Below are 17,744 nucleotides of genomic sequence, written 5' to 3'. Positions count from 1 at the left end.
CTGAGAGCCATCATCTGCAGTGAGATAGAAAACATCTGGCAAACACCCTCTCCACAGTAACGCTCCTGCCACACTGCATGACCACTCCAGGTTACCCATCAGACTCTTGCTTTTCAGGCTAATCCATTCTTCAGCTCTGCCATACACGGATGCCCCCCACCCCAGCCTTTCAATCTTCTCCCTTTGTTCTGTTTGGCCCAGCACCTGCCCTAATTCTCTTTGTCAACATTAACCAAGACTTGAGCCTCAGACAAGCACATATTATTCTCCAAAAACACCTTCTCCAATGCTTCTGACAAATGTTCTGCATTTACACCAAAATACTTCTGAAAACAAGAGTCCATATACTTTCTTACTATTTCCTTCGCCTTAACCTAATAGATGTAGAGATCCCAGACAAAAAGGAACTGGCTGTGCTCATAAGTGAGAAATGTATGTAAGCTGATAAATACCTTTTCCACTAAGACTTCTATCAGAGCTATAAAGTAGACTTCATTTCTCATGTCAACTCCAGTCACTTGGTGTAAGAGTTCTGTTAAGGAGGATTCTGAGGTCATATCTAAGCTCAATAACAAGGGCTGTGATCAGATAACAGAGTGTATACCACAGGCTCAGAGGTGTGGAATAGTTTTTTTTTTTTAATTTTTATTTATTTATGATAGTCACACAGAGAGAGAGAGAGAGAGGCAGAGACTCAGGCAGAGGGAGAAGCAGGCTCCATGCACCGGGAGCCCGATGTGGGACTCGATCCCGGGTCTCCAGGATCGCGCCCTGGGCCAAAGGCAGGCGCCAAACCACTGCGCCACCCAGGGATCCCCTGGAATAGTTTTTGATATTTGCTAGACCCTCACTAGATCCTTTTATCAGTCTGTATACTAACGTGGTAAATTTAGGACTTAGAACATGCCATATTTGTGTGTGTGTATACTCACTGTGTATACACACACATATATACAGTGAGTATACACACACACATACATGCCACAGATATATATACATACACACATACACATACGTATGTATATAGTTGACCCTTAGACAACACAGGAGGTAGGGTCACTGATCCCCCCCCCCCCATGTAACTTTTAACTTTCCCAAATTTAACAACTAATAGCTTACTATTGAATTACTATTGACTGACCAATAACATGAATGGTCAAATAATGCATAGTTTATATGTTCTATGTATTATATACTGACTTTTACAATAAAGTAAGATAGAGAAAAGAAAAAAAAATTTTAAAGATTTTATTTATTTATTAGAGAGAGAGAGAGAGAGAGAGAGAGAGAGAGAGAGAGAGAGAGAGAGAGGCAGAGGGAGAAGCAGGCTCCATGCAGGGAGCCCAACGTGGGACTCGATCCCAGGTCTCCAGGATCATGCCCTGGGCTGAAGCCGTCGCTAAACCGCTGAGCCACTGGGGCTGCCCGAGAAAAGAAAATTTTAAGAAAATAATACAGAAGAGAAAATACATTTACAGTACTGTACTGTGTTTATTGATACCGTAAGTTTATATAATCTGTTTGCAAGATGAGTCATCCATCAGTATCTATATCAATATCATTTTACATGATATAAAACATTGTAGATGTTTTAAATATTGCTAAAACCAGATACCAAAAATGAAAAGACAATGTGAAAAATAAATTCATATTTATTTACAGGTGTAATAATTCATGCACTGATAATGAAGCAGCAGTGATTTGATTGCTACATCGTAGCCTAGTGTAATTGATACAAATGCTTCACAATAACCTTGCCTGTGTACTAATGAATGAATCATCATAAATTTTTATGGCATATAGTATTATAATCATATTCATTTGTTACATTTTTTAAAAAAGCCACTTACCTATGATAGGATTGCAGCTTTTCCAATTACGAGAGAGACATACTATAGATTAATGGAATTCTTTGAAAGCAAAGTTATAAAATAGCACAAAACACATTATTTTTATATCAAATATCATTCACCTGATGCCTACCTAAGGATAGGCTGTTCACTTCTATACAAGTATTCTCGTATAGACTTCTACACAGTGGTCTCCACCATGAATACTTGGGCAATAATGACAACGAAAGTCTCATGCAGTTCTTGCCGTACAGCCCGGGACGCACATGAAGACACTAATATACATACACAACGGATAAGCTTATTAGCTCTACAGCATGGTGACCATTTACTATTCATTGAGTGGAAGTGAATCACCATAAAGTCTTCATCCTCATCGTTTTCACACGGAGTAGGATGATGAAGAGGAGGAGGGGACGGGGTTGGTCTTGCTGTCCCAGGGGCAGCAGAGGTGGAAAAGGTGGAGGGAAGGGAAGGCAGACACGCAGGCAGGCACATTAGATGTAACTTTATGAAAATACAATGTAATTTCTGTCTGACTTTTTTGCTTTTTCATTTCTCTAAAAATGTTTCTATAATGTACCGATCCTTCTTCCACTATTTGATTTAATTTCAGTGCCCATATCCTCCAAGGGTCCACATCATAAAAGAAGTCAAAAGCAGTCTTGAGTAACTAGACTCCTTCTGTGAGACTGTCTAACATCAGTTGGTTTTCTGGCACTGCTTCTACATCTTCTTTCTCACTGCCTGCACTGGTTCAGAAGCACTCATCTCCATCAAGTTGTCTTCTGTTAATTCCTCTGGTGTGATGTCTATTAGCTCTTGAATTTCTCCAAGATCCATATCTTGAAACCCTTCAGCCCTCCCACCCCACCTTTTTTTTTTTTTGCCATATCCACAATCTCTTTCACGATTTCCCCGATTGGCTCTGTCATAAATCCTGTGAAGTCATGCACAACCATCTGGATATAATTTTCTCCAGCAGGAATTTATTGTTTCAGGCTTCACAGCTTTCATGGCTTTCTCTATAACAACAATGGCATCTTCAATGGTGTAATCTTTCCAGATTTTCATGATGCTCTATCAGGGTTCCTTTCAATAGCATTGACAATTCTTTCCTTGGAGTAATGTATGCAATGAGACGTAAAGGTCCTTCTGAGCCCCTGATGTAAAAGCTGAGTTATAAGCATCGTGTTCGGGGCAAGTAGACCACTTCAAAGCCTTTGGAATTAAACTCAGGGTTCCGGGTGGTCATAGGCACTGTCCAATATGGAAAGAACTTTAAAAGGCAGTCCCTACTGGCAAGGTACTTCCTGACTTCAAGGACAAAGCATGGACGGGACCAATCCAGAAAAAGGGTTCTTATGGTCCAGGCCTTCCTGGTGTACAGCCAAAAGACTGGAAGCTGGCATTTATCTTTTCCTTTCAAGGCAAAGGGGTTAACAGCTTTACAGATAAGGGCAGGCCGTCCTGATCATAAAGCAGACTGCATTTGGACAAAACCATAGAGTTAGCCTATCACTTCCTGCCTTAAATCCTGGTGCTCACTCACTTCTCTGCCTTACTAGCAAGTGTCCTTTGTGGCATTTCTTTTTCCAGGACAGAGCTATTCAGTTTGCATTAAAACACCTGTTCAGCAGATATCCTTTCACCTCAATGATTTTCTTAATGGTATGTGCAAACACATCAGCTGCCTACTGGTCAAAAGAAGTTGCTTCTCCTATTATCTTGACATTTTTTTAAGCCAAATTTCTTCCTAAACCATCCTTTGCTGGCATTAAATTCTCCAGCTTTAGATCCTTTACCTTCTTTTTGCTTTAAACTGTCATATAACAACTTTGCTTTGTCTCAAATGATTAATTAGAGTCTACAGGTGTGCCTCTCTTGCAGCAATCCTGTACCCACATAAAAGCTGCATTTTCAATATGAGATTAAAAGGTATTTTGCAAAAAAAAAAGTGTAAGGTGTTTTGCACCTGCCAGTATAGCTGCAGCAATGGCTTCACAAATTTCCTTCTGTTTTGTTTTGGATGATGGTCCTTACACTGTATTCATTTATCTTGAAATGGCGGGCAACCTCAGCTGTGGACTTCAGTCTGTGACACATATCAAGCAAGCTGACTTTTTCTTGTAATGTCATGACTTTTCCCTGCTTCTTGGGAGCACTTTCAGCATCACTCATGGCACTCTGGATGGGTCCCATGGTGTTATTCAAGGTTTATGGTATTGCACTAAACGTGATGAAAAATAGTCCAAGAACTGCGAGAGATCACTTTTTACTGTGATACACAATTTACTGGAGAGATGAACTGCTCACGTGGAGGTGATTAGCATCACATGGCATTTTAAGCAGATACTTGCAACACTTGAGCTCACCACAATGGCAACAGGAGGAGGCTATGAAATTATTATAGCAGTACAGTATGTACTACAGTGAATTTTATGCAGTTATGATTTAATACTGCATCTTTACATTTGTTTACCTTTCTCTCAACTATGAGTGGCACCATGTACAATCTGGAAATGTTTATGAGTGTAACCATTGATAAATTTTAGCTTTTCATAATAGATTTGTGTATATTTTATGATACCAAGTGATAAAAGAGACTGGTATCTACACATACTTCATGCATCCATGTCATACTTAACTTGTTCTTAATTTTTTCAGTACTTCTAGGATACACCGCTTGTCTACAATTTTCTTTAAATTGTCACAAATATGAAAAAAATTTCCCAATGTATTTATTGAAAGACCCAAGTAGAAATGGACCCACAAAGTTCAAACCCATGTTGCTCAGGAGTCACCTACACTCTGATTTGAAGAATAGTGGACATCTTAAAGGTCAAATATTCTCTCAACTATTTTGATCTGTCTAAAATCGCTTCTAGTATTAAAAGTCTTCAACAAGGTCCCAATTCACCTTAAAATGCATTTCTTGGGAGGAATAAACCTAAGCTATTATCAGCTTATCACTATTCAACTTCAGAGTAACTAGCTAGTCACCTAACAAGGGCCTACAGCCCTATCTAGGACAGGTACATTTTGAATTGGAAAATGAAAAATAAAGGAATTTGGGGGTAGTTCCCCAAAATACACACTGACAGGGTTCCACAGTGCAGCCTGGACAGTCATTATGGGACATGAAGGCACATAGTATTGGGGAGAATAAATGGAGCGTCACAAAAATGAATTGGGTTCAGCAAGATGGAGACATCTGAAAAGCATACACCATCTGCTTTACAAATTTGCTCATCTCTGGGCTTAGGGGATAATTCTAACTTTCCAAAGTGTGTAAAAGATAGGCCAAAGTCACTCCTACTTACCAACTTGATAAGGCAAACCAGTTAAAGTCTAGTTGGTCTGTCAAAGAGAAACCCAAGGAAGTGAAGGCACTCAGTTCAGTGTTTTGGTAAAGGGAACTGGAGGAAGGGGTAGAGACTCTCTCTTCCGTTCCAGGGTTTGTCAATATTTTATTCTTGTGTTTCGCCTACCCCTGAGACTATTCGCATATTAATATCTCTAATATCAGGAAGCATCTTACAGTCTGAGCACACCATAGTTTCATTGATAACTTTTTTCTTTCTTAACGGAAGATAAAATAAATGGTGTCTGTTACATCTGATGGCACCGTAGATCCAGTGAAGTGTGGTATGTTGGAAGGGGGGCCATTATACACGGGAATACACAACACTCTGCATGTCTTCTCCAGGGCCCAGCCACAATCAGCACAGCCCTCTGAGCCTCTGTAGTCAATTCATCAGTTGTTTGTGGAGTCCCCGAGATCCCCAGGCACAGTGATCATGTTTGTATGGCTACATGAAAAATCTTGTCAGAAAGGGGAAAGACAAGGTGGCCCTATTTATTTTAATATGTCTTCAGCTATTTTAAAGGGTTTTTCTTACTTCCATGTTGGAGGTCTTTCTACCAGTTTGGAAGAATGCACCCCTCCCTCAATTCCCCAAACACACCAGCTAAATTTTAAAGCTGAGGAGTTTTCTCTATGGTCCTCTGTTTCTGTTAGATCAGGGAACAGCCACTGAGAAGGGAAGGAATGCTTTCAGAGTGTCACTTACACCCCAGAGGCTCTGTACCACCCACAGTCTTCCCTTTTTGCCTCTCAAATGAATCAGAGTAAAATTAAATATCAAAACTCACTCAGACACTCCCAGGTTCTCCAGGCCTTCAGTCCAGCCTTTGCCACTTGGTGAGGAATACAGCTTTGCTGAGCTCTGGGAATATAAAATAAAGTTGCTATTGGTGCCCTGTCAATCAACATCCAATCCCATGCAGAGGCAGAATGTGCAGTCATGTGCCTGCCACATGTAAAATGTTACTCAACCACCTTGGAGGGAGGGAACAACTCCTCCAGGGAAACTGTTACAACCCAGACATCTAACTCAGAGATCCAAGCCGGGAGAGGACAGAAGAGAAGGATCAGGAATGAATTCGTGGCAAGTATTAATGTAACTCTGACCTCTCCAGTCTTGACCATCCAACTATGCACGTGGGAAAACCTGGAAGCAGAGAGTCAGCTTTTCTCTTTCCCATAAATAACGCTACTTGGCAGCCCATGACTCTGCCGACAGAAACTGGCTTTGTCAGGAGCCAGGAGATGGTGATAAGGAAGATGGTCATCCAGGTGGACCTGAAGGAGTTTATGCAAGGCTAGGAAGGAAAATCAAGAGTAAAAATCAAGAACTTATTAGCTGCATTAACTGGCTAACAGAAAAAAAAAAATACACTCATACATATGTGCTTTCCCTCTCGTGAATGTAATGGATCCCTCCGTCGCTCTCTCAATCAATTGGCCTGAATCAGTGTCAGCTGGGATGATATCTTCTCCAAATTCTACCTCCCAGTGTTATTTCTCTTCAAATTACATTTACTCGTGTCTACAGAGTATTAAGACACTCGTTGATTTATCAAAGGACCTCGCAGGAATGAAACAATCTTCAAACTGAGACTTTACCAGAATTGACAGATGCAGCAGTTCCCTGTAGAACAGCTAAGACACGCAGAGGAACCTGAATATCATTGTCCTAAATTATCTGGAATAAATTGCCCAAATTCCCCCACTTAAGGTACATGAACATGTCTTTCTCTGGGGATTGTGTGAGAAACAAACACACCTTTACGTGTCTGATCTACTCCTTTGTGGTTTTAAGTGGGGAAGATCAAGTAATACAACCTCATCAAAAAGAATATTTTTCTTTTCTAACTGAAAAAGCTTAAGAATTCCTCACATGCATATAAAACTTTATGCTATTACAAGAACTCTCAGCTACTATCATATTTGATGCTCATAGGCATTAAATCCCATAAATAAGATATGTATTTACAGTCGTCCTAATACTGCAAAGCAAACCAAGAGTATTTCTATCAACATTACATACCAGTTGCTCAAATCTCAAAAGATCTTTCTCTCCATCCACTGTCCTGTCCTTTCTTCTTCCCTAAAGCTTTTTTCCCCTCCTGGTCAGCCCTGACCCTTTTACAACCTTTATTGTGTTGTTACACGTATACTGTTTGCATTTCCATCGCCTCTGAGGATCTTCATTCATAAAATGTTAAATCTCCCCCATTTTCCTTTTTCCTTTAAATTTTCTTTCGTATCCCCCAATCCTGGTCAAATGATGCCCACGTTTCAAAACAGATTGTTTTCTTAAGCCTTCACTACTCCCTTCTCGTGGCCATATCCTTTGAGTACCTGTGCTTGCTTTCCCTGTGATTTGTACAGAAAGTATTTACTTGCCCTTCCTCACCCTGGTTCTACTTCTGCTGTCACACAGATAAGTTTAGGTTAGTCTCAAGCCATCAACTTCAAAGATGGAAATTACTTTATTTGTACAGAAAATGCTTTCAAAGTCTGTCTTCCAAATTCCATTTTCATTCTTCATCCTGCACAGGATTTTAAAGCTGAAAGGGACCTATGAAATTTAATCCAAAGGTCTTATTTGAAGGTGACTAAACAGGGATCTGAACCCAGGCCTCATCAGCTTTGACCTTTGCAACAGATACTGATATCTGGCCCAGTCACCTCTCCAATTTGAGTCTTATACTCAGAAATCATTTGACATTATCACTTCGTGGCCCAAACATATTTTGACCTTATTCAGATGCCATCCCTGAGCTCCTGCACTCCTCTCCCTGGCCCCCAACTCCTCCTTCTCACCTCCAAACCTACTGCACCTCCTCGGTGAATATATCACAATCCACCAGATGTCATCCTTGATGGGGATGTCATCCTAATTCCTCTCCTCCTCCCCTCCACCCTCAGCTCATCTCTCCACCTGTGTCCTTTCAAGCCTCTCCATCATCAGCCTAGTTCTGGCCACCAATAGCTCTTTTCTGAATTACCACAACATCTTCCTAAGTGGTCGCTTTGTTCCTCCTCTTGTCCACATCCAATTGCAACCACCTCTTGCAGCAGGCGCATCTAAAACTAAATTTTGATCACATCACTACCCCGATTAAAGCCATCAACGAGTCCCCACTGCCATCAAGAGAAAGTTTGGATCCCTGTGTAGGGCTACAAGGCTGTGTTTTGACCCCTCCTTATGTGCAAGCTCATCTTTGGCCACTCCTGCATCATATTTCAAACCAATCCTCCTTCAGTCACTTAGACGAGTCACGCTCTTTCCCACCTATCACCCTACCCTTTGCACAAGCTATTCCTTCTAGCTGCAAGGTTTTTCCTCTTCTACTTTATTTGAATAATCAGCATGCTTCTCTTCATCATTCAGGTAGGAAATTGAGAAATCTTTCCCCTCAGATCACATGTTCACTTCTTGTAGTTCTTTGCTCAAATGTCACCTTTTCAGATAGTCCTCCCCTCCCCAGCAGTTCAGTCAAAACCTCATAGATGATGCCCATTTGCTTATGTTGCCTCTACCCCTTCCCCACCTGCCCTCCTCACCACATTAGATATTTTTTAAGCATCATGAGAACAGGGACCCTGCCTGTCTTAATCACTGCTGAATCCTAGGTGCCTTAAGCATTCATAAGTATTTGTTAGATGAAAGAATATTCTCAGCGTTTAACATAACTTTGTTTACAGTAGTAGCTTAATAAATATTTGAAGAGGGGTGGAAGAAGAGAGGAAGGAAAAAAGAAAAAAAGGTGAAAACGTGGGAGTTTATAATGGATTTCATCTTTCTTTTCTATAAAAGTTGCAGCATCTCCTCCTTTTATTGTGGCTGTTATTTCATCATCTTTCTCCTATTAGCCACTGAAAACAGCTGCCCCCAAAATGGAACAGACCATCAACAAACTTAACTCCACATGCAGCACAGCAGTGAGGCCCACAGTCATGAGAATCCTTCCAGACTTCTCCAATTCATTTCTTAAGCTTAGATGCCTGCATTGAATCACCAATTTCTGCATCTTTGATTGAAATGCCAGAATTAGTCCACAGCCCTGCCCCATCCCCTGCACTTTTCCTAAAACAATTACATCAAAAACTCCCGTTCTATTCCATTTCTCTCATACACCATCTCCTAACACCCTACAAGCTGTGTGTAGGTGGCATCTTTATTATTCCTTGACCTGCTTGCTCTCACCTCTCATCACCTGCAGTGTCAACATGGGTGTCTCTCATTTGTGCTATTTCTTTCCCATGTACTTCACCTTTATTTAAGAGGGTATTTGCCTCCTATTCTGGTCTCCTCAGAACCCTCCCTTTAATGATTTGAGGATCCTGCCCACTAGACTGAAGTTTAAGGGCCTCACCTTCCTTTCCTTTTTGAAACAAGGCTCTGTACTTGCCCACGTCCCATCTGCTTCCCACCACAGTTGGTCCACGAACACTGGCAGTGACCTGCTCTCTCTTGTACAAGAACATAGAAAGGCATCTGCTCCAGCCAGGAAATTAGAATTCATCCAGAGCAGGGAGGTCCCCGGATCTGTTCATTCATGTTGGGTCTCAGTTCCTTCCTACTTATGTTTGTTCTTCCTTTTACAGCCCCAGCATCGTCCCTTTTGGCAGAAAAGATGAATGTAAAATAGCTCTGATGGAGTTTGCACTGTACTGACCATTCATCAACAGTACCCTGGTGCTGCCAAGCACTCGGCCAAAGGGATTCTTTTCTTCTTATTCCATGCTTAGTTTTCTATCCTTTTCCCCACGCATTTTTGAAAGCCTACGTTCACTCTGAGCTTCAGCTTTCTGACTTCTTTAAATTTTTCTTCTCATTTTTTAAAAAAAATACTAGACATTCTATTTGATGCATCCCTGGTTTAGGTTTTATTCTTTTATATTTTTATACATCTTTTAAAATCTGAGCTCATCAGAGAAGGACCTGTGGGGTCAACCTGGATTCTATGGCTTTAGTTTCTTTTTCTTTCTCACCTAGATCCAATTTTCTAAAGTCATCAGAACAGTATCAGGGTGGAATCAGGACTAACTTAACACAGAACTTGTTTTCATTTTCTTTTTTAAGGTACTCATGGTGAACTTGATTCACAGAATACTGTAGGAAATACAGAAAGAAGAAAAAAAGAAAAAAATTGAATTTATCCAAAACCTGGCCAATAAAAAACAATCCCCACCATCCCTGAGCCCATATGTGCAGGGCTTCTTTTCCCCCTATTGTTAGCAAAGGAAAGGGGAAATCATCTGTGCATTCCATTTTACTGCTTGCTAATAAACTCACTTAACATCTTCCTGTGCACATTTTTCTACATCACTAAATATTGTACTGCAACATTATTTTTAAAGACTGTGTAGTATTTCATGATATAGATAAGCTATTATTAATTCAAAAAATGTCTATTATGAGACACAGGCTGTTTCCAACATTTGGTATTAAAAACAACTGTATACTGAACATTGCTGTAGGGGAATCTTTATGCACATCAATAATTGTTTCTTTAGGACTCATTCCTGGAAATGGAACTGCTAGGTCAAACAGTATGAATTTTAAAAAAGAGGTACGAATTAAATTTGAAGATACAGATAACAATTACCTTTCATAAGGGCTTTACATTCTCTATAAATTTACACCAAGTTACATTCTCTGGAGATGAGCATGCACACTTTCCACATCCAGGACAATAGTAGGTATTAAAATTTTCCACAAACTAATCAATTTCATATGTAAAAAATGCGATTTTTTGCTTTCAGTTGTATATATTTAACTACTAGTAGGTACTGATATTTTTGATATGTTTATTGACTTTATTTCTCACTTTAGTGAACTATCTGCTCACAATACTTTGGAGATTTTCTTTCTAGGGTGCTTGTCTTTTTCTTAAAATATAGGAGTTCTTTTATACCTTGAGAATATTAGACCTATCCTCATATTTTATTCAATATTTTATTCCTATTTTTCGCTTACTTTTACATTTTCAATATTCTTTATGAAGCAATAGTCTTTCTTTAGTAATAAAATGTATTTTTTCTTACATATGATCTGCTTTTCGTATTATGTCTTAAATGTCTTCCCCACCAATGGATGATTTTTTAAAAGTATCCTTATTTTCTTCTAATATTTTTATGGATTCTTCTTTCTCAATAAATCCTACATTCATATAAAACTTAATCTGCATATGACACAAGATAGAAAATCTTCATTTGTGCCCCAAATGTCTAGCCATTTATTTAAAAACCATTTATTAGGGGTGCCTGGGTGGCTCAGTTGGTTAAGCATCTGCCTTTGGCTCAGGTCATGATCTTGGGGTCCTGGGATAGAGCCACGCATGGGGCTCCCTGCTCACCGGGGAGTCTGCTTGAGGATTCTCTCTCTCCTGCAGCCTCTGCCCCTCCCTCCATTCACTTTTTTTCTCGCTCTCTCTCAAATAGATAAATAAATCTTTTTCAAAAAAAAACATGTATTAAATAGTTCTTCTTTCCCCAGTGATATTTAGGAACCATTCTTATCTTATGCAAATTCTTATATATATTAAGTCTATTTTTAGATATTCTATTCTAATAGAATATCTAAATATCTTTTTCTGTTTGAAAAGAATTAGCACTTTTAAAGAGTTCTCTTATTCAGAAATGAGGTAATAAGTACTTTCATTTATCAAGATATTTCTCAAAAGAAGTTTTTTTAATAAGTCTTTAACATGTCATTAAATTTATATGAACACACTTTATTATTAATAGGACTGTCTTTCTCATCATAGTTTTTATTGGTTATCCCTAGTACACAGGAACTGTAATGGCTGTTGTGATATGTTGCTCAGGTGCCCCTTTGTGGCTTGTACACTCACTTCCCTAGCTCCTGGGCGGTAATGGCTGGTGGATTTAAGCTGAGTTCCCCTCTGGAACTGCTTAGCAGGAAAGCTGCCTTGCTCCAAGTCACACTCTTCCCACAGACAGTCCTTGTCCAGTGACTGGTAGATTAGGGGTATCAAGGTCCAGATTCCTTGCATCAAAGCAGGAAATTCTGAGGAACCAGCTCAGCTTCAAGGCTCCCCATGGAAATGGATGTGGTTCTTGTGGCAATTGCATCACAGTCTGACACCTCCTTCCACTCCCCCTAAGGTATTGATCCTAAAAGCACTCACCAATAAACTTCCTCCATGTAAGCCTCCATTTCAGAGTCTACTTCCCAGGGTATTAAGACTGCTGTTGTCAAGAGTGATGTGAGGAAGATCGCCTGAGGAAGAAGACTAAACTAAAATGAGAGTTTTGGAACTGGATCACCCACTACCCACCTGGCAATGAGGACCCCATTCCTAGTAGTAGGTGGAGCAGTAGAAACTACAGGCTTGCTGTAGCACTGAGATTCCTAAAGGTTTTCACCAGTGACAACCTGGGATAGGCTCCCCTGGGAAGAAAATGCACTGGCAGGCGCAGTAGTTTAAGTTGTGAGAGGTTCTGAGAAGGTACTAATTAGGAGGACAATGGAATCTAATGGCTTGGTGAGTGGCACTGATGCACTGGAGAGAGACAAGAAAAGGCTAAGAGTAATTAATCACTAATTGAAAGCTGAGAGTGAAAATCAGAGGACCTCTCTGGCAGCATGTAAAGAGGCTACGATTCCTGATCTCTAGGGGAAGGAGGAGGTTAAGGATCAAGCCCAAGACTTAATTATAAAAGTAGCAAAGCTCCAGATAAAGTGAATTCTCAGCCCTGGTAAGTCTGCTGTACCAAGGTCAGGGCTCTGATGGGGAAGGAGTGGGATCCTGAAATTTGAAATGGATCATTTGGATCAATACACTCGAAAACATTAACATCCCAGATCCCCCTAACCGATCTGAGCCTATAGGAGTGACCCACTGCTCCCTAGTCGTCTAGAGCTCCCCTTGCTTAAAGATAAAGCAGAGGCTTCTGTCCTGCAAGGCAACATGTACCCTCCCTCAAGTTCTTCCCCCACCTTCCCTGCTGGGCAAGAGAACAATGAGACGAGGTTACCTGGATGATGGTGCTGAGCCTGCAAAGGGAGGAAACTATATCCCCAAGATACTATAGCTCTAGCTTAACTTCTACTAATAATGAGCTGAAGCATATGTATGGGACTGGATACTGAGGGTGCTGGAACAAGAGTACAAAAGAACATCAAGTAGGGAAAGAAAGAGTTTATCAGCAGGAGGACACTCTCCTACATTAGAGGAGCTAATTTAATATTCTGGCCTAGGAAATGGCACTAGCACACTACTAGGATTGCTCTTAGAAGATCAGAGAAGAAAAGAGCTCATACTAAATAAAGTACAAATATCAAAACAGCCTTAACAGATGATAAAATAAGCGGTTTCAAAGTCCAGGGAAGTAAGCAGCTAGAGTGGATATACTTTGTAGGGCCAGAAAGCTCACCTGGTGATTATGTTCTGCAGTGGGATCCAGAGGACACTCCATTTACCAAAGCAGTAAGGCAATAAGTCATGGGCTGGTAAGAGAGGCTGTCCATTGCAGGCCAGGGCAAAGGAAAGGAAATACTATTAAAAAATCAGATTCATTGGTAGAAGTAAAGATGATAGAACCAAACCAAGAAGCCTAGTTTTCAAACTCGGAAGCCATTAACTCAAAGAGAGGCTGGATACTCAGAAGGAACAATTCTGCAACACCTCAGCAAGTATGCACAATAATAATTCCCCCAATTGTTCTCTAAAAAGACCTAAGGCCACTTATTCAGGTAATTATATACTGGGGAAAAGTAAAATACACCAGCGTTTCAAGGACTATTGTACAAAGGGTCGAAGTTGATATCTGGGCACATAAAAAATACTCATGGCCCCATTAAAATAGGAACTTCTGAGAGCCAAGTAATAAATGGAGTGCTGGGCCTAATCTTGCTTGCAGTCTTGCTTCCCCTGGGCCCACAGATCCATTCTATGAAAATATCCTTGGATGCTAAATGTATAAATGTAATGGACATGCTTGGTGGTTGACAAAATCTCTACATGTGTTCCTTGGCCTTTGGAGTAAGTAAGAGCTACTTTAGTAGGGAAGATCAAGTGAAAACTGCTGAAACAGCCCCTTTCCAGCCAAAAATTATGAATAGAAACATGGTTATGTCATGCGGGAAATGGCAGAGATTAGTGTCACCCTAAAGACCCTCATCATGACCCAGAATGCAGAGGTAATAGTCCTCTGCTACTATAATATATATAATATAATATAATATAATATAATATATACAATACAACATAATATAATATATATTACATTCCCATTATATTATATTCCCATTTAATTACTTAGTTTGACTACCAGGAAAACCAGACAGATCCTGGAAGATGACATCAAACTTAGTCTAGTTGTAGCTCCAATTAAAGCTGCTGTGCCAGGTGTGGTGCCTTTTCTAGAGCAGATCAGCATGGCCTCATATACATGGTATCTAGCCACCGATCTGGTGAATGTGGTGGTTTCCACCCACATCAGGAAGAAGGATCAGAAATAGTTCTCTTCACGTTGGAACAGGCAATAGAATATATGCACCATTTTGCCCTGGTACTAAGTTAACTCTCCCAACCTCTGTCACACTGTAACCCAGAGAGACTGGAATCTAATGGACATTTTTCAGAATATCACACTGAACCACCATATTAGGCAAGATAAGTAAGAAGTACTAAGTATGTTGGAGGCCTTAGGAAAACATATCTCCAGAAAACAGGAGACTCTAAAGATTCAGGGACCTGTCATATCAGGGAATTCGGTGGTGATCCAAGGATGCTGATACAGGTCTTCCAAGTAAAGGGCAAACTTCTGCATCTCACACCTCCTGCCTTATAAGGAGGATATACAATGACTGATAGTCCAGATTCTGGAGACACTATTCTCCATATTTGAAAATACTGCTCTGCTCCTCTGACCGAGTGACCTGATGGGCAGTTTTGAGTACGTCCCAGAGCAGGAAAGGCTTTAGCAAGGCAGGACCAAGTTGTAATAAAAGCAGGCCTCCCACTTAGTCAATATTACCAGGAAGACCCCATGGAATTGAAGGTGTTGGCATGAGGGGAAAAAATGCCCTGTGGAGTTTATGGTAAGCACCAATGGAAGAATCAGAGCGCAGCCCCCTAGAGTGCTAGAGCATGGTCATGCCATCTGTGGTGGTGGAGTGATGTCTTTTGAAAACCGGTTCCTATACGCTACTGGCTACTAGTAGAGGTGCAATGCCTGACGATGGGACATCAAATGACTATGTGGCCAGAAGTGCTCATCATGAACTAGGTTCTGGCAAACCTATCAAGTTAGGTCAGGCATGCCCAGCAACAATTCCTCACATGATGAATGTTGTCCCAGCAAGCAGGGCCAGAGAGCACAAGCAAGCAGCACAAGCAGGTGGCCTAGATTCTATTTCATTCATTGCTATTACATCAGTGATTCACCCTTAGCTCAAATCGATGGCTACAAGGATGGGGTCCTTTAAGAGTCTCCCATGGAACCAAATGACAACAGAAAAATGACAAAGCTTGGATCACAGATGTGTCCGTTCCATATGTGGGTGCAGGGTGAAAATAAACAGCTACTATACAACAGTCCTACTCAGAGGTGACCTAGAAAGGCAATGGTGCAGAAACTCCTCCCAAAGAGTGGAGCTTCAGAAGATATACCTGGTAATGCACTTTGTATGGAGTGAGAAGTGACTCAAGGTAAGAACATATATGAACTTAAGGCCAGTGGTATGTCGGAGCCTAAAGGAGAAAGACTGGAAGATGATAAACACAGAGATCTGCGGAAAAAGAATGAAGATGCATCTACACAAGTAGGCACAAAATGGGAAGATCTTGACTTCTCATGTTAACTAACCCACCAGACAGTATCTACCATGAAAAAAGGACTAAACAACCAGGCAAGCAGGATGACTGACTTATCTAGTAGATGCTAGCCAGTCTCTGCATCAGCCACCCCAACGGCTGCATCAGCCACCACCACAGTGCATACGGGAACAGAGCAGCCACAGAAACAGGGATGGGGCTGTGCATGGGCCTAACGGTGTGGGCTCCCAGTCACCAGGATTGATCTAGCCACTGCTGCCACCAAATGTCTAACCTACCAGCAAAAGACACACATGCTGAGTTCCTGAAATGGTACCATCCCTCAAGGAGTCAAGCAATGATTACTTTGCATCCCAGAAGGGGCAGGATTCATCCTGAATGGACTTGAAACACATTCTGGGCATGAGACTGCCTTTCCTGTCTGCAGGCCTCAGCCAGCACCACTATTTTAGGGTACAATATTTGATCTGCTGACCAAGTGCCGCAAATATCACATTGGACCAATGTACCTACTTTACAAAAGAAAGCACAACACTGGGTGCAGGCATGGTCATTAGATCCACTAGTCCTATCACATCACCCAGAATTCAATGGCCTGACAGAGCAAGGGGATGGTCTTTTGAAGGTACAACTGGGAGGCCTGTGGGGAGATGAGACAATGGGGCACCCTCTCCAGAATGTAATATACATCCTAAGTCAATGCAGAGTATATGTTGCTGAATCTCCACATACAGAATATACAGGTTCAAGATACAATGATTGAAAGAGGAGTAAAACCACTGTCCATCACTCACAGTGACTCACCTGTGAGAATATGTGATTCCTGTTTCTGAGCTCTGTAGGTTTAGAGATCTTGGGTCCCAGGAGAGAAAAGCTTCCATCCATCAGGTAAGAGGGAAAGAATCCCACTAAACTCAAAGCTAGAACTTCCATCTGGTTCCTTTAGGATCCTCATGCCAAGAGACCAGCAGGTAGTGAAGTACTAGGCTAATCGATCCAATCATCAGGACGAAGTAAGGCTACCGAAATACACCAAGCCACGGAAAAATGTTTTTGAAAACCAAGTGATCCATTAAAGCATCTCTTGGGAAAAGCATCTCTTTGCCTAATTTTGACGATAAATTTTTGTGTGTGATAATCTCATTTCAATGTCTAAATGGCCTAAGATTATAATTTTCCTTTTCTTTGAGCTAAGATTTTAAAGTGCTTAATTACATTCTTTTAACTAAAACTTTTTTAACAATTCTTATATAGGCTCTCTTTCTCAAATGCTTATATAAATTCAGTGATCTAGTATCCTTGATTTCCATAATCAAAGCACTTTATCTTCTAGGGGCACCTGGGTGGCTCAGTAGGGTAGACATCTGCCTTCAGTGCAGGTCATGATCCCAGGGTCTTGGGATTGAGCCTCTCGTGCTTCTCCCTTTCCCTCTGCTTGTGCTCCCCCTGCTTGCACTCTCTCACTCTATCAAATAAATAAGTAAAATCTTTAAAAGACAAAATACTTGATTTAATGATACTTTGCCACGCACAAATGATATCACTTTTTCATTCTTTGATTCATCCTCATTCCAGTTATGATCCCCCTTCTCCATCCTTTAAAAAAATAACAACAAAAACAAACTTTCTTAGCAGGTAGGAGAAACCATCCTCCAACTTGCCACTGCCCAACTTCCCATTCAGATTGCCAAGTTCAAACCTCAAACCAAGCTGCTTTACTGGAACTGTTAC

At 40.8% G+C, this 17,744-nt stretch overlaps 1 long non-coding RNA gene across 1 annotated transcript in view; it reads right to left on the bottom strand.

Annotated features, from left to right (window-relative positions):
* The window catches only part of LOC112673781 (uncharacterized), a 344,678-nt gene that overhangs the window by 246,086 nt on the left and 80,848 nt on the right, over positions 1–17,744 (bottom strand). The window contains exon 2 of the long non-coding RNA XR_004803136.2: positions 6,006–6,079. This is a non-coding gene — a long non-coding RNA (uncharacterized LOC112673781). The remainder of the gene's footprint in view (positions 1–6,005; positions 6,080–17,744) is intronic.

The sequence above is a fragment of the Canis lupus genome, chromosome 10, assembly GCF_003254725.2.
Source record: "Canis lupus dingo isolate Sandy chromosome 10, ASM325472v2, whole genome shotgun sequence".
Taxonomy (NCBI): Eukaryota; Metazoa; Chordata; class Mammalia; order Carnivora; family Canidae; genus Canis; species Canis lupus.
The sequence above is the reverse complement of the archived record's forward strand: the minus strand, read 5'-3'. Positions and strand labels throughout refer to the sequence as shown.